The 22,966-nt window shown below is 41.4% G+C and overlaps 1 protein-coding gene across 8 annotated transcripts in view; it reads left to right on the top strand.

Moving 5' to 3' along the window:
- Window positions 1–588: 588 nt before the first annotated feature.
- Window positions 589–22,966, top strand: part of ZNF532 (zinc finger protein 532) — a 69,747-nt gene continuing 47,369 nt past the window's right edge. For 2 of the 8 annotated variants that reach the window (XM_078385187.1, XM_072992874.2), the window contains exon 1: window positions 1,514–4,966. The gene's annotated coding sequence lies outside the window, so the exon portion shown is untranslated. Of the gene's footprint in view, window positions 856–1,513; window positions 5,557–5,611; window positions 6,854–22,966 lie in introns of those variants that run through there. The other 6 variants (XM_072992878.2, XM_020804906.3, XM_072992875.2 and 3 more) reach the window with 5 other exon arrangements.

Below are 22,966 nucleotides of genomic sequence, written 5' to 3'. Positions count from 1 at the left end.
AAAAACCCACAATGTTTTTTAAAGATAGTTTATTTAAGTACACATTATACTCCTAAGCTTCGTTTCCGTTGATGTCCCTTTTATTTGAATAAAGAGGGCAAAGGCCCGAATATATATATATTTTCCCTTGTCACTCCGGTGCCCCTCTGGCCTGCTCAATCCAGGTTTGCAGGAGGAAAATTTCAGAACCACCGCCGCCGCCGCCTCGCTGCCCCCACAGGTTCCATTTTCTGCAGCCTCGCCTCTCCGCCTCCCCCTGTAATTAAAACATGCCCAGAAAGGGAATAGCTTTTAACTCTCCTTTTTCTCTCTGCTTTCTCCACAAGAGGGAATCCCCCGTTTAAAACGGTGTGTGTGTGTGGGGGGGGGGGAAGAAAGCAAGCTTTAAAAGCACCACTAATAAAAGCGGAGGGGGGGGAGAGGAATCTTTGCTTTCTCTCCACCCCCCCTTCCTTCACACTCCAGTGACAAGTTTTAAATTGAATCCACAGGGGAGATCTCTTCCACCCACCCATCCATCCCCTTTTCCAAGCCACAGAAACATTCCTCCCCCCCAACCCCCACCTTTTCCTCTCCTCCTCGTTGTCCCTGCAAAAACCCTCGCTCTCCTTCCTTGCCTGCCTGCCTGCCATTATGTGCAACCATCTTTTTAAAGGCAGGCCTCTCTCTCTCTCTCTTTCTCTCTCTCCCCCTCGCTCTCAATCTCTCTCTCGCTCTCTCTGCAGGCAGCGGGCTCCTCTGGTAGGGAGAGGCAGCCCTTAAACATGTCCGCCTGAAAAAGCACCCCTTGCAAGACCAGCCCCTCCCCGGGTGGCAGCACACTGGCCTCTTGCCCAAGGCTACCAGCAGCAGCAGGTCTGTTTGCATGGGGGTGAGGAGTTTGCATGCGATGTGGGGAATCGGGGAGCTAAATAACAGCTCTAGAATATATAATAATAATTATTATTTATTCTTCTTCCTTATTTCTTTCCCTTCTCTTCCGTCCACTCTGGTGGGGCCTGGCTGCTGCAGCTCTTTATGAAGACCCCCCTCCAATGGGCGCCTATCACACGCAGGCAAAGAGGCACACATAATATTTTACAGCCATGCTCCCTCCCCCGATATTGCAAGGGCTCCGTGCCTTTCACAGGGACACATGCACACACACGAGGGGGGGGGGGGAGAAGCAGCCATTTGTTCCTCTCCGGAACTCTCGCTGCCATGCCTACGCGGCACTGGGGGGGGGGAGGGAGAACCCAACCAACTCCCCGGGAGCTGCAGCCCAGCCTCCGCCCCAAAGGATCGGCGGAAATCTAGGAAAGGGCCCCGGCTTTGCCAGGTTCGCCAGGCCGCTGGAGCGCCCTACAGCCGGGCAGTCAGTGCCTTGGCCGGCAAGCCGCAAAGGCTTGCTTTTTTGTTGATGGCAAGCGGGGTCTTGGAGTTTCAGAGCCGGGTTAAGGGTGGCTGTCATGGCGTATTTGGTAGCTTCCCTCCAGTTCCAAGCGTGTGTGTCGAAGGGGTGGGTTGGAAGGTTTTTTAGTGCATTCAATTGTATGATACGGAACCCCCCCCCTCTTTTCCCCATACAAATCTTTTATTTACAGCAGGAGACAGAGCCAGAGGAATTTTTACTGAGGGCCTGTTTTTCCTGGGTGGAGTGTGTGTGTGTTTGTGTACATGTGTGTAGGTATGCCTCTTCAGCTGTTCCACTTTGGGGCACACATGAAATATCATAGGAGCCCATGTTCTTTCTTCATCACAGGCTTTCCTGTGGGTGACTGACTCTCCTAGGCATCAATATTTCGGTTCCAGGGAATGCAGAAAACCAACACAGTTCTGTCATGTTCACTGCTGTTTGGGAGGTTTGTGTGTATGTGCGTGAGTGGTCTCTGCTTTCCCAAAATGGCCTGTTCAGCCCCCCTCACTCCTCCCCAAGTATTTTTATTTAGGGGACATCTGTATATATTTACTCAGAAGTAAGCCCCACTGAGTTAAACGGTGCTATCCCATCTTTTAATAAAGTTGTTCTTCGTGCAAAATGGCTCCTGTCCATTGAATGTAAACATGTTCTAATCCGTGTTGATGCAACAAAATGTCTCATGGGCCATGGCACCTTAAATATTAAGTCATTTGTCTGGCATAAATTGTCAGTTGAAACCTGCTAGGCTTTAGGGTGGCATTCAGACTCCTTAATTATTTTTGCTGCTGTTGCCCAATATGTTTGCCCTTCCCCCCACCCACCAGAAATTATTCTATGGTAGCAGTTTTCATGGATTCAGATGGTTTTAAGGTGTTCTGAGCATTTGTTTTGAGTGGGAGTCAGAAACATAGAATCTTCTAGATGTTTTGGTTTAAAACCACCTTCAACCTCATCTGGCCTAGCCAGTGACCTCTTCCTACAAATAATCCATGTCTCATTGTTAACTTTTGTACCCGGAACCTAGCTTGTTTCTGGTCTGTCTTTAATGTCTACCTCAGAGGGACAGCAGGTTTCCAGAATACAGTGGTGCCTCGCTTAGTTAATCCGTTCCGGAAAAAAAGTTACTAAGCGAAAACATCGCTAAACGAAATTTAAAAGCCCATAGAAACTCATTAAAACGCGATTAATGCGTTCCTATAGGCTTAAAACCTCACCTTTAAGCGAAAATCCTCCATAGTGCCACCATTTTCGCTGCCTCTTAAGCAAGGAAAAACCGTGGGCGGCCATTTTGTTTCCCCGGTGGCCATTTTGAAACAGGTTCCCCGCGATCATCGCGAAGCGAAAAAGCCCCATAGGGACCATCACAAAGTGATCGCTTTTGCGATCGCAAAAACTCCATCGCTAAGCGATTTCGTCGCTCAACGGAGCGATCGCTATGCGAGGCACCACTGTATCAGACAAAGGCTTTTCACATCACTAGTTCACTGGATCCTTTTAGCAGAACATGGAAATGAAGGAACTTTTCTTTGTCAACCATGTGCTTTCTCACTAATTTATGCCCCTTTTGCTACCACCCATTAGGGGCAACAGGAAGGAAGACGGGTGTGTGGCAGATGAGAATGATCATAAGAGAGAAAACTTGGTTATAAGGTCAAGTTGCTGAGAAAGTAAATCAAACGATGAGAAATTATCACAGGGTTTGAGGGTAGGCCTGATAGTCATTTTGTGGAATGGCTGCCACTGCAAAATCACCACTCTAGTTGATTCCCCTCTTGTGCTAGCTCATACGAGTTGCTAGTACTGTATGATGAACAACTGATTAATGCACGGTTATCAAGGGAAAAGGGAAAGTATCTATAGAATCTGTTCTTGTAAGTGTGGCATGGGGTGCAACCTCTAATGAACAGCTTTGTCTTGGTATATTACTAAGATTGCTTGTGTATCAATCATAGATAGGAATCTTTATAATATGACAGAGAATCTAGGATGAGGGATTAATACTCTGTGTAAAAGTTGCATTTGTATGAGAATGACATAGGGAATGTAAGTAACCAATAAACCCATGAGCTTCATCAGTTTTTGATCTGGTAACACACTATCAATTAAATGGTGCCTTCTATCCCAAAACCTTTACATTTAATAACATAAAGTTAATCTGAAAACTAGTCATTGCAAAGCAAATAACAAAGTTCAAAAAATTGGTTACAGTTACGGTATTGTGAAGTAATTGTCATTGCATGGTGAGAAGAAGAGTGGCATTTTTCAAGACACAATTTTTGGAGTGTTCTTTGTACGAGGAGGTATTCACTACGAACATCTCTCTCTCTCTCTCTCTCTCTCTCACACACACACACACACACACACACACAGATGTGGTGCACACGCACACACAATTGTGGGATGTATTCCCCACTGCAGTCATGACCACCAAGGTTGAATATATAGACCAATTCTAGGCTTTGAAAAGTCATTTCGGTGCCCAGGAAATGTGGCATAGGGTAGAGGTCAGGGACTCTTAGTAATTTATTCATACCGTGGATTTGAAAGGTGACATTTTGGATATTGCTTGAGCCTTGAGAAAGGCTCGCGTATGCCGGGACTCCTTCTTCTGTGCAGGTATGAACGGCAGAGGAAGCACCCTGCTTGCATCCAGGCAAGGCTCAAACAAGATGGTTTTGTTTTATATTTAGGCAATGCTGTCCATGCAGAAAAGGCAGGCACCTTTTGTGTGTGTGGGGAAGAAGGATTGTATAGGTGAGAGCAGGCCTTGCAATAAACCACCTTCTAGGGGAAATTGTTGCCCACAAGGCCGGTGTTTTATATATACTTTGCTAATCACTCAGGGATGAGTAGAAAAGACCTATAAGAACTAATGTTGTGGGAAGAAAGGATTCTGTGTACCAGCCACCTCAACTGCTGTACAGATGTTCGTGCTTGAACTGGAAGGCTTGCTTTGCAGATGGCCGGGCGCTGAGGGCAGTGGGGAAGAACTCGTCCTCTTAGGGAGCAAGAGGCGAGGGAGCCCTATTTAGCAGTCCCCCCTCTTCCTCCTGTGGCTGAGTATCCTTTTGTGAAGCTAAAAGAGATCTTGTGAGGATTTTTGTTTTAAAACTGCCGTCTCTCTTTTGTTAGCTACAGGCACAGCTTCTCAGCCAGGTTCTGGGAGGTAAGTTGTGGAGGAAAGGAAAAAAAGGAGAGGGGGATGATTTGAATGGAAAATGCTGTTGTGGGGGTGCTCTGTGTTAAGGGGGCTGTGATTTTTTTTAAAGTGGGGAGGGGGGGAACACAGAAATTGCCTTCACTCTAAAGAAGAAAGCAACTGAGCCCCTCTGGTTTTCAAGATTTGTTGGCAACTCAGCGAGGGTTGCCATAGCTTTTTATGTAGGGTGACCAGAACCGGCTGAAACTGGTTTGAGGCAGATCAGCTCCTGAACACAATGCAGTCATTGAGCTGCTACAGTGGGATAGCTTCCTCCCTCCATGGCAGCCAAAAGCAGAGGATCTAGCAGAAAAGATACCACCATCCCCTAACAATATGTGAATGCACACTTTAGACACACAGCACTGGTATGTGGCTAATGTAATAGTCATAAAGGTTTCTGTGTATCTCTGTACATATTTGCAGTAACTGCGATTACTTTGGCTGATTCATGCCTTTTTCCTCTTTTTTTTCCTTTCTTTTCCTTTTTTGCTAAAGGAGAGGACAAGAGCTGAGATTTAGCACCCTTATTAAAAATGTTTCCTTTGTTTTGCTAGGTGGTACACATTGCTCTCTAGGTGTTTTCTTCTTTTTAAGCTGAACAAAATAAAAAAAAAATGGAATGAACGATTTGTATTTCTGCTTATGCTTGTGGCTCAGAATTGCTGCTTTGCATGCCGATTTTATTTACAAGCTGTTGTCTTGTGGATTTCTTTTCAGAAAAAAATGTGTGTGTGTGTGTTGTGTCTGTGTTAAAGGCCAAGAGCAAACAGCTTTGTAGGATTGCATATGAAAGCATTTGCAAAAGAGGCTGTAAAGGCATACTCTTTTCTTTTTCCTTGTAGGCCTATTGATTGGGGCTGCCTTTAACCCTTTCAGGTTTGCAGGGGTTATCCATCTGTGGCTGTATAACCTGGTCATTGGTATTAAAAATATTTCACAGGTCAAGGTACACAAGGTGAGCTATCACATTTTTTGACTATGATCACAACAGCATGGCGATAACAAATGTACAAAAGCTGAATTGCAATTTCTGATTGCAATGCCAGACATGTATTGGTGAGTAAACAGTGGTCCAAATTAGGCAAAGAAATAATTTTATATGCATCCAGGTTCACAAAGATTAAAGTTATTGTTTCTGAAGGTTTATTAATGCCCAGATTAGCAATACTGTCTTTGTTTGGGATATAAGCAAACATTTCTTCCTCGCTGCTGAATCACAAAAGAACAGGCCCTATGTGGCAGTCATAAATTGTGGACCATGTACAGTAGTAATAAATTGTTTTATGTTACATGGCCATTTTGCTTTTCCATAATTTTCCATCTTAACCTTTTAAAAATAATGATTTCGTATCTCTGCTCCCTTTTGGACCAGTGAGGTAATCTTTTGTTTATTTGTATGTGAAAGGAATTTTGAGGCAGACCCCTATATTTTTATATACCTAGGGGGGGTATACATATGATAAACATACAAAGCATTCTGCTTAGTAAACTTCATTGTATTGAAGGTTTTTGCAGTCCAGTGGAAGAGGTGTGTTGTAAAGTTTTTTGCCAAAATCCCAGGGATTACTAGTAGGATAAATTACACGAACATTAATTACGTACAAAGAGGAAACCGGATGGACACTGCATCAGCTGGTAAGGCATGTCTCCTTCTGACTCAGTGCTTCAGAACATTAGATAATAGATAAGGTTTGTCTTGTCTTTTCTAAAATATAACATGTACTTAGATTACAGCATTCATTTTGCATTTTATACTGAAGCTGGAGGCTCCAAAGGAAAGGAATGGGGGGGGGGGGAGATGAGACCAAGCAATGTGGGAAGGGAAAGAACAAAGGCTCTTAGAGAGATTGGAGCACTAAACATTTTTGTCTTGGTTGTTCTTTAGCTAGAAACAGTGGCTTCCTAAAACAGGAAATCATCAGCAATGCTGGAATTTTGCATGCATTATAATGTTACTAAAATCCAGCCAGTCCTGGATTGGCATCTGGCATTATAAATCTATAATGGAAAAACAAGGAAAATAAAGATGGAAGATAAACAGTTGTGGGAGAAATGTGTTCTGATTTAGTGTGAATTTTAGGTTGTCCATTGTATTCAAGCGGAATAAAGTAGACAATCTTAAAAGCCTTGGGAGTATTTTGATTGGGTAAGTTCCATGGAGGCTGGTGACAGGCAGGGTTCGCTGCATTTACAGGGTGACACAAGCATTAAGGAACCTCTTTATTTCCTGATTGTGCAGCAGATGACACAAGGTATTTAAGGAATAAATTGTAGTGTATGAAAGTCGCATGTGATCTGTTAAAGCCTGACAATATTTGATGTAGACGTCTTAGTCCAGGTGTAATGTATTGTGCTTCTCAAGTCTGACAGGGCATTAAATAGCTTTGCATGGGGGAATCAAGTGTGCTGTGATACCATCTTCATGTTATGTTTAATATCAGTATACAGAGGTTCTGTTCTAACTGTAGATGTCTGTTTGAGAAGCCACTAATACATGTTACAGCATGGGGGAGAATATTGAGTGTTTGCTTGATTTTTAGCTTTTCTAAGGGTCATTAAAAATACATAGGGTTAGACGAGATCACCTTTATATGTTTTGGAGACTTTTCTAGAACTGTGAGTACTAATACTCTATTTGGTGACAGTATTCTCACCAGATTTAGGTTTGGGAAGTAACATTATACTGTACTGTGGATGTTTGTGTCTGTGAGTTGTCTGCTGCCTTAATTTCCTCTTGCTTACTGCAAAAGTATTTCCCCCCCTTCATTTAAATATTGTGCTGGGAACTGTTTGCTGTAACATGAGAAACGTTAACAGATAATTGTCTATGATTCATTGGCTGCTTCAAAATATATTCAGACATTATACAAAAAAAAGATTTTGTGGTGTCTTAAAAAACACGTAGGCCATTCTTTTGAGCTGAAAATGCAGATGAATATTTGAGGGCTGGCCCTCTTAGGAGGAGCTGATGTTAGAGTCTGCCTTGGCTCAGGAGCTGTTTGTGAAGAGAGGTACGATACTTAATGTTTAATAGGTCTTAGGTCTTTTCTGAAATGGAATAATTGACTTTATCATTGGAAATATCAATATAAAGTAGTAGCCACATATACTGTATTGGTTTGTCCGCAAAGGTGTGAAAATGTTGACCCAGACATTTCTAGGCCTGTTTCTTGCCAGTCATTGATGTGGGGGTTTTTTTCTTGGTGTTACCTCTTATGTCACTTGAGGAGGAGGAGGAGGAGGAGGAGAAAGAAGACATTCATAAAATTGCTTTCAGCAGAGGACAGAAAACTAGTGTAGTTGAGATTACTGTGCTTGGTTGCTACTACTGTACGTTCATCATCACCTTGGATACATGATATCTCTAATGGTTTACTGAGCTGCCCTGTTACACGATTGTGAGTTTTCCCAATTTCCATGTCCAATAGTAGTCATGTCTGCAGTGTCAAAGAGACCACTGACTTTTAGGGAGAGTCTTATTTAGGTTGGAGGGAGGGACTTAAAACATTTTGGCCCACGTTCAGGAAATCCTGTCATATATTTGGGGGTTCTGTCAGTTTCCCTCAAATCTGACCCAGGGTATTTTTGATCCTGATGTACAATCAAAGTGGTCCATTGCATATATTTAATAACAGAGCAGTGCCTAAATCTGATATATAATTTTTATTTAAACCGCAAAATGTACCATGCAGTTTCTGCTTGAGGCCTTGTTTGGATAGAGTACCTGTACATAATACATGAATCCAAGTTATTAAATTGAATGTGTGAAACAGTCTTTCACAGCTTATTTTTTCAGTAAGAAACAAAATCCAAAATTAATAGTTGGAAGTACCCATTTCAGGACCCAGCTAAATATCGGAAAGCAGTAAATTGAACAGCCCAAGAAGGTATTATATATGGGGTAAAGCTGGGGTGGGAGAGTGACCTGAAAACATCCATTTTATTCCCTTAGATGATATTATTTAGGTAATTTACAGAGTGACATGCATTCCACCACTTTCTACTGATGCTTTTTTTGGTTGCTTTTTGTTTTTGGATTTTCAAAGGTGGTTATGCAATTATTTTGTAATCACAAATGAAATGAAGGTTCAACATTGTTCTTTTTTAAACTTGCAACATTGAAGCTGAAGAACCCCACAGCCAAAGATTTGGATAATACTAGCATCTTAGTGTCATGGAAACCGGAGACTTTGTTGTTGTCTAGGGACCTGAAAGATTATTTAGCTCTATGCAGGCTAGCTTCTGTAATCTGGTTTATAGAAGCTGATGCTGGCAACATGTACCGTGTTTCCCCGAAAATAATACAGGGTCTTACATTAATTTTTGCTCCCCAAAACACATTAGGGCTTATTTTCAGGGGATGTTTAATTTTTTCCCCAAGTACAACAATCTACATTTATGTAATACAGTCATACCATCTTCTGGTTGCTGCATAATGGTGGAGGGCGGGGTTTCGCTTAACTGGGGCTTATTTTTGGGGTAGGGCTTATATTACGAGCATCCTGAAAAATCATACTAGGGCTTATTTTCAGGTTAGGTCTTAATTTTGGGGAAGCAGGGTATGTCGTGATGCATAATGGCCAGTGGATAACCATTGGATTCATTTGTTTCTATCCCATTTTAAAGAACACTGCTTAAGGCTCTTGGCCATCATCACGTTTGTCATTCTTCATTCCGAGTTACTCATCATGTCCGTACTTTAGAAGTTAGTTGGCTATGCATATCCTATTCCTTAGCTAAGCCTAGGAGGACAAAGCATGGCCTTTTGGCCCAATACAGCACCCAAGGCCCTGTGCACTCCCCCCTTTTTAGATTAATTTTTTTGTTTCAGAAAGTTGCTTGTGGCATCTGGGGTGTGGGAAGCAATTTTGCTCTCTTTTGGTCGCCACAACACTACTGCCTCCTCAAATTTGTAAAAGTAGCTTGGCCATTAGGTTACAATGTGTGAACTTTCTGACTTACAAAGCTTTTTAAATAAAAAATTTGAGATGGGCAAGGTGTAGGAGCAGATGTAGCCCTCAAGTTCCAGAGTATATATTTGTTAGCCTTAGACCTCTGAAGGTTGTCCACTCCTCATCCAACCATAGCTTAGGTTCCTGAGATTTGTCTTGTTTCAAATTGTGATGCTGTCTCCTCCTCCCCTTCTTGGTGGCAACAGATGGCAAGGAGAGTATGTAGATATGGAGTCTTTCTGTAGCAACGTTTCCAAAACTGGAGTGCATCTTACATCATAATACAGGCATGCAGGGTAGAAAAGATGGGACTTGTATCCAGAATATTGGAGGGCACCTGGTTGGGGAATCATTCTTTACTGCATTTGGTGGAATGCACTACATACCAGGAAATATAACAAATAAAACTTGTTAGTCCTTAAGGTTCCACAAGAGCCTTTATTGTTTTTGCTCCAGCATGGCTATTTCCCTGGAATCTACTGTATTTGTAAATTTTTCATACATTGCACAGGCTCTTTTTCTTCTTCTTAGCTAATTTGGTTAATTTACTGGAGCTTATGTGTTTTCTCTGTTAGCCACATGCAGCTTAGTAGTCATTTTGGTTACCATTTTGAGTAATACATTGCTGCAGTTAAGCAGCTACGTTACAGTCAATTTTATATAATGGAGATATTATCTTGCTCTGACTGAGGATGTGACTCACAGGCTGTTGGACTCGCTGAGGTCATGGTTAGGGATAAACCCAAATAATGTTAGAGAAGACAACCTGGGAAAACATTGAACTATGTCTCTTCCTTGAATTCTTGCTGCATCTAAAAGGGCCGGCGGCCTGGGCTGCTAGCTGTGCAATGCACTCAATAATGCATATGCCACTCCTTATATATGCCAAGTTTCTCGAGGCCCTAGTCTTGGATGGTGAGTATAATCCTTTGGGTTAAATTGAGTGTTTGCTTGAGGTGCTTTGTTTCCATTCCTTCTTAGTGGCCTATGAGTTCTGATCCCTGTAGGGTGCAACAGTAATGCCAGAATGGGTTTCTGAGGTTGGTTTCAACAGAGCTCAGAAACATTACTTTTGTGAAATACTCCCAGACAGCAAAATGGTGGTGGTGATGATATTTTATAAAGATTCTCTTCATAAAATGTGCCTTCTGGGCCTGAGGCACTCACAATTTTTTTCCTCGATTTCAGTGGCTTCCAACCTTGAGTCTACAGATGTTCTTGGACTAAAACTCCCAGAAGCTTACATCACTCATGTTGGCCAGGATTTCTGGGAGTTGTAGTGCAAGAACATTTGGGGACCCAAGGTTGGAAATGTTGATTGCTGGGAGAATTTTGTCCTGTTACACTAAGGCCATGGTTTCGATAAGAGATTAGAATAAGCAAGGCTTCTGTGTTGTATTCTGGTGCTAGAGACATGGGCAGTGATACAGGTGGGGCGATCGTCTTCCTGGTGAATCTGCATCTAGTTCTGTCTTACTAGTTTTAAAGAGACAAAATGCACGTCTAGGTTGCAGTCTGACTATGTGATTAATCATAGACTGTTGTATAATGCTCAGCCTCACAGATACAGTTTTTTTAATGCTGATCCTGAGTGAGAATATAGAGCATTCTGGAGAAAAATGTTCTGTGAAGTTTTGTAATAGGCTTTGCTTATAGTCACTGAGCCATAGCAGCATCTGAGAGGCGACTCACTTGCCTTTTTAATATTAATTCAGGGACTGGTTTGCCAGATGACAATTTTGCATTGTTTTACACTTGCTTGCTCAAAATTCTTGGCAGCATTCTCCAAATCAGGTGTTTTGTTGCCAGAACAGAAATCAATGGATGGCAAAATGGGAAAAAAGGTGATCAACAGCGTGACTCCCCCCCACACACACACATGGGTGAACACTAGTTCACTGTAACTAAGACAAGCTGTACCCTGATTGCTGCATTTAGGCAGCTAAGTCAGGTCACCCCTTTTAATGGCATTGCCAAAAGGATAATTCAGGAACACTGAGCAATGTCTGGCACTTTTGAAGCAGTGGTAGAAAAATTGTTCCTTGAAGAATTAAAATTGAAATATATATGAACCTAAACCTGTTTCACTGCTGTAGCACTGCAAAATGCTTAATTCACAACATAACATATAGCATGGTATTGTTTGGCACTTTTAGGAAATCTGAAAATAAATTACCTTAAGTCAGAATGATAAGGAAAGAGAGAGTGTAAGGGCAATTGTATAGGTGGTTCTTCCCTCTGTCACACTATCTTTTGAGCCTTAGTTGATTGCAAAATCAGGTGTACACCCAGTCACACAAATGACATCTTGCAGCACGTGGGAAAATATTATGCGGTTGCCCATACATGTGTGGGACAATGCTCCCTCTAAACTGTGCCTCTGTGCTGGCATGCAGTGCTGCGTCCCCCTCCGCTCAGTGTTCCTCCCCTTCGGTGCACCCACAGGGGGTGTTTCCAGCTCCTTTGATTCAGGGAGTAGAGTCACACATGTGGGAGAGCAGAGTTGTGCATGTGAGGGGCAGAGCCCTGCTCGGCGGAGCTGAAAATTAGAGGGAATATTGGTGTGAGGTTTTTAGCAAGATTTTGGCCTTAGTTTTGTGCAAGCAGAATAATGAGTGTACTCATCTGAACAGGGTAAAGAGGGACTTGCAAACTGTTGGAGCCTGTGCTACCTATACAAAGTTATCTTTCCAGGAAAGGGGAAAAATGAAATCTGTATAGTAAAATAAAGTTCATGCTTTGGAAAGAAATAGTTTAGCTTCTTCTGTGACTGTCTCCATTAAGCTAGAACAAAGGACATTAGGAGAAGGCAAGTAGCAATTGACCAGTAAAGATAATGTCCCCTGTATTATTTTCTCATGATGATGGCAGCCACTGTGAGGTACAGAAGTATGTCGTGGATTTAAGTGTTGCATACAGTGTGTACAAGATGGACTATTCTCTAGTTGTACACATTTTGTTTACCAATTTTAATATAATATTTGTATAATTTTTTAAAAATATTTGTTTACTTATCTTTTAATGTAAGCCTCCTTGGTTCCTTTTTAAAGAAAAAGGGATGCATGTGTTAGAATATTATAAACAAACAAACAAACATTTGCTTACGTGAGCAGGTAAGGTGTGAGCCGTGCCACACCTGTGCTGAACAAAACCAGCAGCCTTGGGATCTCCTGCCAATAATTCCGTTGGCTCCAGGTTGCTGGTTGAAGTACTTTCTATTGGATCAAGTGCCTTCTAACAGTTCCCTATTACCACTCTCACACACCCCAGAGGACTTAATTTCTGACACTACTCACCTGGAAATAGTCAGTTAGGTACTGGCCTAAGTTCCCAGCATTGAGGCTAGAGAAGCCCTGGTGAAAAGCAAGGTCAGTAGAGGTGCCTGTTGGTGTGTCCTGGCTGCTTTCTCACTCCTCAAGGAACCTCCTCCTCCTCCTCCTGTCTTGCTGGCATTTGCCCTCCCACTTCCTCAGCTGTGTGGGGTGAGCCATAGAGCTGATGGGTCCGGAGCTATCTCTGAAGCTGGGATGGTTGTGATGCCTCTTCCTTGGCCTCAACCGCTAACTACCAAGAATCTGCTTGGGGACCCTTGCTAGGGATTGTCTTGTGGTTCCTACCATGCACACCATGAACTCCAGCTCCCCCAACCTGCCAGATGCATCATCTTGTTCTCTGAAGACACCTGCGCCTCCCTCCCTGCCTTCTTGGAATCCCAGAATGGCTGCTTCCCCAAAACTCTTAGCTGTGGGCTGGGGGTGGGATCAGGGCAGATGTTGTCCTGCAGTTTGCTGGCAACAAACTTTTCTCATAATGACATCATGTAAGTACAGTACATGTTTTCCTCCGCTTGCCTCTCCTTTGTTCAGCCAGACATACACTGATTGCAAAATGGGTTGTGTGATGAGGGAACATGCCAGAGAGGGCGGAAAGCTGGGTCCCTGCCCTTGAGTGTTTGAAAAATAGGAATAGAATTTGTGCCATATGTAATACATCTGAAATATAAGTCTGTGCTAAATAGTCCTGTGATTGTGACTGAAACAGCATTTCACTCAGTTTTTTCCCAAATATATCCTTGGAATATGTGTGTCTGTGTAGGGGAGAGTTTTTCCCCTTGAATTCTTCCACCTTTTTTTTTCTGTCTTGGAGCTTCCTGTCTTTATGAAGGAGAGCCAGAGGGAGAACATAACTCTTTCACCCCTTGCTGTGAAAATTGTCTCATTTGGCCTCAAAGCAAACAGCAGCTTTAAGACTACTATTTGATTTTAAAAGCATACTTGTTAACACTTTTTTGTTGTTGTTTAGTCATTGAGTCAAGTCTGACTCTTCGTGACCCCATGGACCAGAGCACACCAGGCCCTCCTGTCTTCTACTGCCTCCTGGAGTGTGGTCAAAGTCATGTTGGTAGCTTCAATGACACTGTCCAGCCATCTCGTCCTCTGGTGTCCCCTTCTCCTCTTGCTTTCACACTTTTCCAACATCGGGGTCTTTTCCAGGGAGTCTTCTCTTCTCATGAGGTGGCCAAAGTATTGGAGCCTCAGCTTCAGGATCTGTCCTTCCAGTGAGCACTCAGGGTTGATTTCCTTCAGAATGGATAGGTTTGTTCTCTTTGCAGTCCAGGGGACTCTCAAGAGTGTCCTCCAGCACCACAATTCAAAAGCATCAATTCGGCAGTCAGCCTTCCTTATGGTCCAACTCTCACTTCCATACATCACTACTGGAAAAACCATAGCTTTGACTATGCGGACCTTTGTCGGCAAGGTGAGGTCTCTGCTTTTTAAGAGGTTTCTTGTCCCACATATAGGTTTCTCAGGAGATAGATAAGGTGATCAGGCACTCCGAACCCTGACAGGACATTGTAGCAATGTGGAGTCACATTTTGTTAAAGAATCTGCACAAAATAATATCTGTGAGGTAGGTATTATATGTTATCATCTAAACAATCCTAAATAGTATTTGTGAGTTTCAACCACTTACGTAGATTTTTAAAAACAAATAGGGGAGCAATAGAGCACAAATCTGTTGCTTTCTCCCTTTGGATTATTCTTTTTTCTCCCAGTCATTTTGTACGTACTTTGAGAAAAAAAAACTGTTCTTGATGAGCTATGGTATACGTAGAGAGAAACAGATGCTACATATTCTGAAGAAGTGGACTTGTCCATGAAAGCTCACATTAAAATATAGCAGTTAGTCTTTAAGATGCCACCATGTTTTTGTCTTCTTTATTTTTTTTTCAGTTTTTTGTTTTGTTTTTGCCTGACATACATATTCTGATTATCATTAGGTAGTTCACACTGGTGTATGAAGAGGACAGATACAGTATTAGAATTCTCAGTGAACCCAGGAAACACAAAATGTGTAATCCTTCTGCTGACTGTGCCTATGGCCCTATTGCCTTCTTATGCCAGACTCACAATCTGTTGGAATTCCCATAGGAGCAGAATATACCTAAGAACTCATCCAATGCCACTCAGAAAAACCCCAAAGCTCCACATGGGTGATTGTTAATTGCAATTCTTCATACTGTTACCTTTTAGGCTTGTTTTTGCTTATTTTCTTTTGTTTCTTGCATTTTAAATGCATTGGCCAAAATCTATTAACATGAATCTATATTGCATCTCACATGGTTACATTTGGGAAGATGTCTAACAGGTGGAAAAATAAAGGCACAAGGACTGGAGAGAAAAGAGAGCTGAACAGTCTATCTTGTCTAACTTAATCAAGGAACAACAGTGGATTGTTGAATAAGGTTCAGTGGGTTACCTGCACCTGTTGACACATTGTTGACAGCCAGTGGGTGAAGCATGCATGCAGCTCTGGACTTCTGGTTTCCCTCTATTCTACAACTCAAAATATGGTTACCCCCACTCAGGCCAGAAGATTCCTGCTTCATTTTCACTGACTCTGGCACAAGCTCATCTTCAGATTTCCTGTCCTTAGTCTTCCTGTTGTTCAACAGTTTGCTTACAGTACTTATTAGTGTGGAATGTTTCAGTAAGAGTTGTCTAGTAATAGAGGATTAACAAACATTGGCTCCAGCGATAGGCCACTAAAAACTGAAAAGAAAAGGAGGCAAATTATAGTTAAGGTTGTTTTAAACTTTTTAATAATTATGCCTTTGTTTGACTTCAGCTCAGGCGAATTTGTAGTTTTGATGGGGAACTATAATACTTCTGTGTGATGAAGGCAAATGAGCATTGAATAGAATTTAATATCCCCCCCCTTTGCCCTTAGAATCTTTCTTTGGTTTGATTTCTTTAGCACATCAGGAAATGGCTTATTTACAAGGCTCAGAAGAACTCAGTTGTTTGAGTGATTCACTAAGTAGTCATGTTCAAGATGACCAGTGAGCCTGTACCACATGGCAAAATTATACCTAGTTGTTTGCTCACTGACATTTGTGTTTATGACAAATATGTTTACTGATCCGTAATCATTTATAACATGTTTGTTAAGCCGCCCAGAGTAGACTATGTCTAGATGGGTGGCATATAAATAAATAAATAAATAAATAAATAAATAAATAAATAAATAAATAAATAAATAAATAAATAAATAAATAAATAAATAAATAAATAAATTTTAAAAAGTGGGGGTGGGGTCTTGAAGCTCTTTGTGAACTTAAACCCTGTTGTTTAATAAAATTCAGTGTAAGTATGTTCTAAAAACTTGTCACAGACACAACTGAAACACTAGCTCGAAAGAAAGCCTCCTTAATATTCCAAAGGACTAAATGTTTTCTTATTAAGCAGAAGTAGACAACGCATAATCCACAGCTACATGCATCTGTAAGCTGGTCCCATGCAGAAGCAGCAAATCAAGAAGTTTCCCTTAAAATAATTGTATCTTGGTGTAGTCAAAATGTTACTTGCTGCAGACTGTAATATTCAATAGTCAGGATGGATAAAAATCAATGATTTTTAAAAATCAAATTGATTAAACCATGACTTAAGTAAAAATATCAGTCTTTTTTTTAAATTTTAATTGTGATTTAAATCCACTTCACATGGCTTCTAGTAAACTTTAACTTTTACATTTTGTGTGGAAAAATTAAGCACTGGAAAGTGAGTGATTGCCTGCCTTGTTTTGGTCAATGCTGCTTTGGAAAGACCAACAATGGGAACAGGGATATACGTCTTTCCACATGAGTTTAAGACACTTCATAAATATCCTCCTTGTTTATGAAACAGCAAGGTATTATTAATTAAATACAAATAAAAATCATAACATACAAATATTGCTTTGCTGTAGCAAGAGTATGTTGTAGTGCATAAATTTTATAGAACAGTAATGTACCAAATAAGAGGTCACAGTAGTTCTGAGACTGAGTGTATCGTACAGAAGAACTCTGTGGCAGAGTTAAGTGTATTTCATATGTTTGTAGGAGTGTGCTTTTATTTTTGTCTCTTTTTTTACTCCAAATCCTAGAATTCTGCAAGAATTCCATAGATAGAATCCTGGGAATTTCAAATCATAATCATGCACCTAAAGAAACCTATATTTCATTCACCTGGAAGTTGATCTCTTAGACGACACAGCTTTCTTTGTCCCTGCTTCTTGTTGTTTAATATACAGTAAAAGAAATGAAGCTGATGTGGTGCTTCTTGGGAGTCATAGTCTTGCAACAGGAAACAGGGCCAGAGAATGTGTTGCAGCCTCAGAGGTAGGCTGTTCTTCAGATCAGTGAAATATAGGTATCTGTAGGTATGTGTTTCTGAGCTGAAAGTCCCAACATTCTATCTGAAAAATTCTTAGAGAAGTATGAAGTTACAACCCCTCCAAAATGAAAACCCCCACCTCTAGTTGTTTATCCTGTTCTGTCTATAAAATTTCTCCATCTGTTTCCATTAGAAGTTGGCATTTGTCCTTGGATGTGCTTATATTGGAGGGCTGCATAGATGAATTGTTATCATGTGATGTCAAAGCTACTTAAGTGTGTGTGATTTCTTGTGTTTCAAACTTTTTGTATCAGCCTCCTGAAAGCACTAAGTTCCAGGAGCAAGTGGTAAACTACCTCGGATTATTTTATACCTAGGGATTATTTTATACCTAGGAAAGTCTTAATAATTTGGAATTGGCCTGATGGCACATAGTTATTGCATTGTGAGGTACAGTGCATAGAACAGTTTAATGATGGTTTTCTTTTTGTCTCCTGGACAACTTGAACATTTTCTGAGACTAGGCTTGTTGCATGGATGTTAAAAATTACAAGTAGTAAATAGATTGTATTCTTGAAGGCTTTCATGGCCAGGATCTGATGGTTGTTGTGGGTTTTTCGGGCTCTTTGGCCGTGTTCTGAAGGTTGTTCCTCCTAACATTTCGCCAGTCTCTGTGGCCGGCATCTTCAGAGGACAGGAGTCAGAACTCTCGGTTTTTAAAACATCACAACAGTCACATGATATAGGATGAGATTAGGAGACAAACATAACCATCAGTATGCCATCCCAATTCTCCTAGAAAGTAAGTTAAACAAGAAATCTCTAACAAGGGCGGGGGCACTCAAAGACCTATGTGGTCAGGAGACTGCGGCAAGCTATTGCAGCAGCGCAGTATTTGGTCACTTTACTTGTAATGTAAGAAACCTTATTGGAGAGTAGCAAAAGAACATGAAATTCTTCAGATCTCCCACAGCTGTAACCAATCAAGCAGGCTTATCTCCGATCTCTGAAAGAACAGAGGATGTACAAGTGCCCTGCTGCAATCAAGGAAGTAACAGGGAGAGGTGGCTTACAATTTGAGGTTTGGCTGCATTACCCCCAGGATTTTCACTTTTACCCCATTTGGGGTAATTTGCCCCTGTTCCCCAACCACTACTCTATGCGGTCTTTCCAACTAACCCTTCCCTCTCTGGAGGGAGCACATTGCTATGCTTCAGAATGAAGCTGGATTGTAGCTGCTGATCATTTTCAAATTTTAGGAACTCCTGGGAAGTGAGGATAGAGAGTCCAGTGGCTTTCTTAGAAATAAAGATTACATAAAGATTACATTGGTGGTCCATGTATTTCATTATAATTTAATATTATTTTTTTAAGCTCTAAAATGTAAAAACTGGAGAGGATGTCTGATGAGTACCAAGGGAGGTACCTACCCTGAGGATCCACCTTGTTTTCTAGAGACAGAGCATTAATGCTCTGAAGAGATTGAAAGTGTGCTTATACTACAGTTGCAGCAGTTTGAAACTACTTTAACATGGCTTCCTCCTAAATGGGTCTTGGAATTAGTGCATAGGCATCCTTCAGTCTCGAGAGACTGTGGTAACATGCTCTGAATCGAGGAGTGTCCTCTCCAGAGCATGAAGCCCGGGTAAGGTAATATGGAGGATAGGCTGTTACCCAGGCAGCAGATCCCCCCTCTCCACATTGCTGAAATGGTCCAATGGAAAGGCAAGAGCCAATACAACTGGTTCCAGCAACGTTGCAGGAGTTGGCAGAATGACACATGCTGCCTTCGGGACTCCAGCTCCGGATTTTGCCTCGAGGTTAACTCCTGAAGCCTTTTCCATGAGTGGATATAGCCACAAGGCAGTGGAGGTTTGAAATCGGAGTTTTCCTTCTCCTAGATGGGCTGCCATCCATGGCTGACGAGCCCCACCTACCCGGCCTGCTCTTTAATAGTGCAAAAGTATGATCTGATCCTTAAAACTTTCCTGACTACCCAGCTTATGCAAATCTCATTGGCTTTCCTATTTACCATATTAAGGCCAGATATAAAATTTGAGAATTGGCCCCACCCCCAGGCCATGTGCTCAGGAGACAAAAAGAAAGCCCAGGAAAAAAAACTCAGCAAGGCATCCATGCAAACAGACCTGGCCTTCGCCCTCAGCCCAGCTTCCTAGGGGAAAGGGTCCAGGGTCGTGGGACACGCTCTTTTAAATCAGGAAGTCCCACCCCTAGGCCCCACCCCCAGGCCATGTGCTCAGGAGACAAAAAGAAAGCCCAGGAAAAAAAAAAACTCAGCAAGGCATCCATGCAAACAGACCTGGCCTTCGCCCTCAGCCCAGCTTCCTAGGGAATTAGTAGCTTGGTAAGAAACTTAGAATTCTTTGCTTAGAGGGCTCTGGTCCACTAACATTTTTTAACAGAGGATTCTGAGTACTTCAGGACTAGATAGAGCCACAGTAGTTGAAGTAATGTCAAACTGCTCTAACTGTAGAGTGGACACACTCTTCAGAGAGTGTGATCCACATTTGCTATCTTTAATAGAAAAAAGCTAGAATCCTGTTGGTTAAAGCAACCAGAGAAAGGAGCACACCATTAGTATCTTGGCTTGATTTCTCACAGTACTTGAAGATGTGAATGCCATCTATGAAGGAGGACCTACCAATTCAACCTCCGTTTCCCTTTGGCTGATAGTTTAGTCAAAGCAGCCTTAAGTGTCTAGTTAAAATGTGATACATCACCTGACATTTATATAGCATCTATTTTGTCCTTCAATATAAAACTGTCGTTGTGTATTTGTCTAATATGATTCTAGTTACAACTAGAAAGCTAGATGTGGAAGGCATACATGATTATAATTATTAAGTGAAGGCCAAAAGGAGTGCTGCTTCCTGTGCTATATTGAGGCTGCCATGATCCAAACATTTCTGTTTAAATCAGAAAGAATTTGTGACACAAATGGTGGAGCTTTTGAAGGCAAAGTATTCAAAGTTATGAAATCACAGAAGACATTACCAGTTGCATGATGAGTCATGCAACTCATTATGCTACTGGTAATGTCTACAGTTTCCTTACTTATGGCAATTTGCCTTCAAATGTTAACACTGTTTGTGCCACAGATTCTTTCTGATTTAAACAGAAATGTTAGGAAGCAGCACTCCACCATTTCTGCTATGCCCAGCTATTTTCTGTTGGACTTTTGTTCTAAATGATTTTAACTGTACAGTTGTTTTGATCATAAACCCTTTTTATGCTCAAATGCATTATCTTTTTCTCATCTTTATTTGCATATTCTGACTTGTTATGGTGGAATGGCTTATTATCATGTTTCTTACTTACTGAGGTTGTTCATAAATCAGACCAAAAGAAAATCTGTGGCTTGTTGTTCTGTACTCTGCATTACTGTGGAGGATGTTTCACCTTTTGTTAGGTATATTAGTCAGGTGTCAGCTGTACACTCCAAAACTTACTTGCTTGGTCACGTTCATGCTTATCAGATGCCATTCTCTTTTTATAAGTTTCAAGTGAGAAGGATCTTGGAATGGTTGTAGATCACAAGTGGAATAAAAACTAAAAATGCGATGTGGCTGCAAAAAAGGCAATTGCTATTTTAGGCCACATTAACAGAAGTATAGTTTCCAAATCCCATGAAATACTAGTTCCCCTCCCCAGGTTAGATCTCATCCAGAGTATGGTGTCCAGTTCTGGACAGCAACTTTAAGAGGGATGCCAACAAACTGGAATAATTTCAGAGAAGAGTAACAAGGATGATCAGGGGACTGGAAACAAATCCCTATGAACATGATTCCCTCTAAGGTATGTACCTCTTTGCCTCCCTCCGTGCATCCTTCCTCCACCTTTGTGTACTGACAGCGATAGTTTGCAGCCCCTTTGATTCCAGTCATGATGGAACCCCTCGGGGGGGGGTTGCATGCATGAAGGCAAAACCCCACCCATCAGAACTGAAAATTAGAGGGAATGCTGCTTATGAAGAAATACCCAGTGTTTAGGGAAGCTGCTTTAAATATTTTAAAATACTATATAAGACTTGCAATTTCTGATAAGTTTATGGGGACTAATTGAGTAAAAGTTATATCTTACCTTTTCCACCTCTTATGATGCCACAATATAAAAGGTCATGTATTGACCACTAACAGTGAAGATTACTTGCTCTTTAACTAGAGATAGGCACAATGCACTTCATCACGGTTTGTGTAGATTCATATGCGTGGCACCACAGATGGCATGCATTTCCCCCACTCACAATCTGGTGCATGCTACCTGGGCTCTCTACTGGCAACTGTGCAGTCCATGCAGGACCTTGGGCTTCCCTTCCCCACTTCTTCCAGCAGCCAACCACTCAGTCAAGGAGATAGAGTGGGGATTCTTGCTGCTGTTGAGTGGTCAGCTGCCAGAGGAGGTGGAGAAGGGAGGCCCAAACTCCTGCCTGGACAGCTGCCAGCGAAGGAGAACCTGGATGGTGATTGCCAGATTGTGAGTGGGGCAGCTGGCTGGAGGGTTGGAGGAAGGAATGCATGGAGTGCAATGAAGTGTTTCATGCCTATCTCTTCCCTTGACTTTTGGCATATAAAGTTCCCTAACCATACACCATTTGGGAGCAACATTGTCCTTTAATTCCTTTGAGATTTGTGGAACAACATGCTTTGTACTGTTTGAATTCTAGCTTTCAAAGAAATTAATAATCCGGATGTGGCTCACATATGACTGTTCAAAAGTATTTTATTTGATGGGTTCTTTTATCTTTTTGCCATCTGACACTGAGTTCATTCTCGAGCAAATGCAGTTATGGTAATCTAGATTTTGCAATAATCATCGAAGAAAATAAGACTCATATCCATTACAACGATGCATCTGAATGGAATTATTTCAGTATCTTTAGATTATTAACTGGCCCCAGCAATTTATTTTAAACAGAAACAGAATATGCCAAAAAACAAAAACTAGAAGTGTATCGGGAGGGGATAGATTTTGTTTTGGGAAGTTTGTAATGGAAAATATGGAGCTTGTGTGTAGGATACTAGATAGAAAGGCCCCAGTGATTAACAGCGCTTTTGAGTAATATGTAAGCTGTTGCCACTATTGTAACTCATCATTTTAATAACATTTTAATATCAATATTAGCTATACATACAGGCTATACAACCAGTTTTGCCAAACCAACTTTGAAAAACAGGTTTAATAGCAGTTTAATAGTAAATTATTTCCTTACCATGGTTGTATTATTTGTCAGAATAAAGAGTGGATTATCATTTGTGGTGAAGAGAATGAGCCTAATCAGGCCTTTGCATGTCCCCCATCCATCAAAAAGGAGATCAAAAGTTTTTGCTTCCTTTTTTGTCTGTTAGAATTTAGTGTCACTTATTGATCTTAACTGAACTGTTTGAATCAAACCAGATTTTTAAACCATGATTTGTAGCCTAGTTACAAACAAAGTATAGTTAAGATTCACCACAGTTTATTGGGGTTGGATGGCTAGAAAAGCAGCAGATAACAAAAAATGAAAGCAAATGCTTTTAGTTATCCTTCTCTAAGCTCACTGTAGTGTTATGCCTGAACTGTTTTCTCCTCTCCATTGCTTTGAAAATAACAGTGAGAAAGGTGACTTTTAGACTTTCTAAGTTGAGTAGTTCCTAGTTGGATCATAGCATTAGGCTAATTATTAGGAAGCTATGGAAGTGGCTGTGTACATTTAGATTGGAAAAAGAACTGGAGTAATCATGCCGTTACATTTGTTGTA

This window comes from Pogona vitticeps, chromosome 2, assembly GCF_051106095.1.
Source record: "Pogona vitticeps strain Pit_001003342236 chromosome 2, PviZW2.1, whole genome shotgun sequence".
NCBI classification, from domain to species: domain Eukaryota; kingdom Metazoa; phylum Chordata; class Lepidosauria; order Squamata; family Agamidae; genus Pogona; species Pogona vitticeps.
This window is presented reverse-complemented; position numbering and strand designations above follow the sequence as displayed.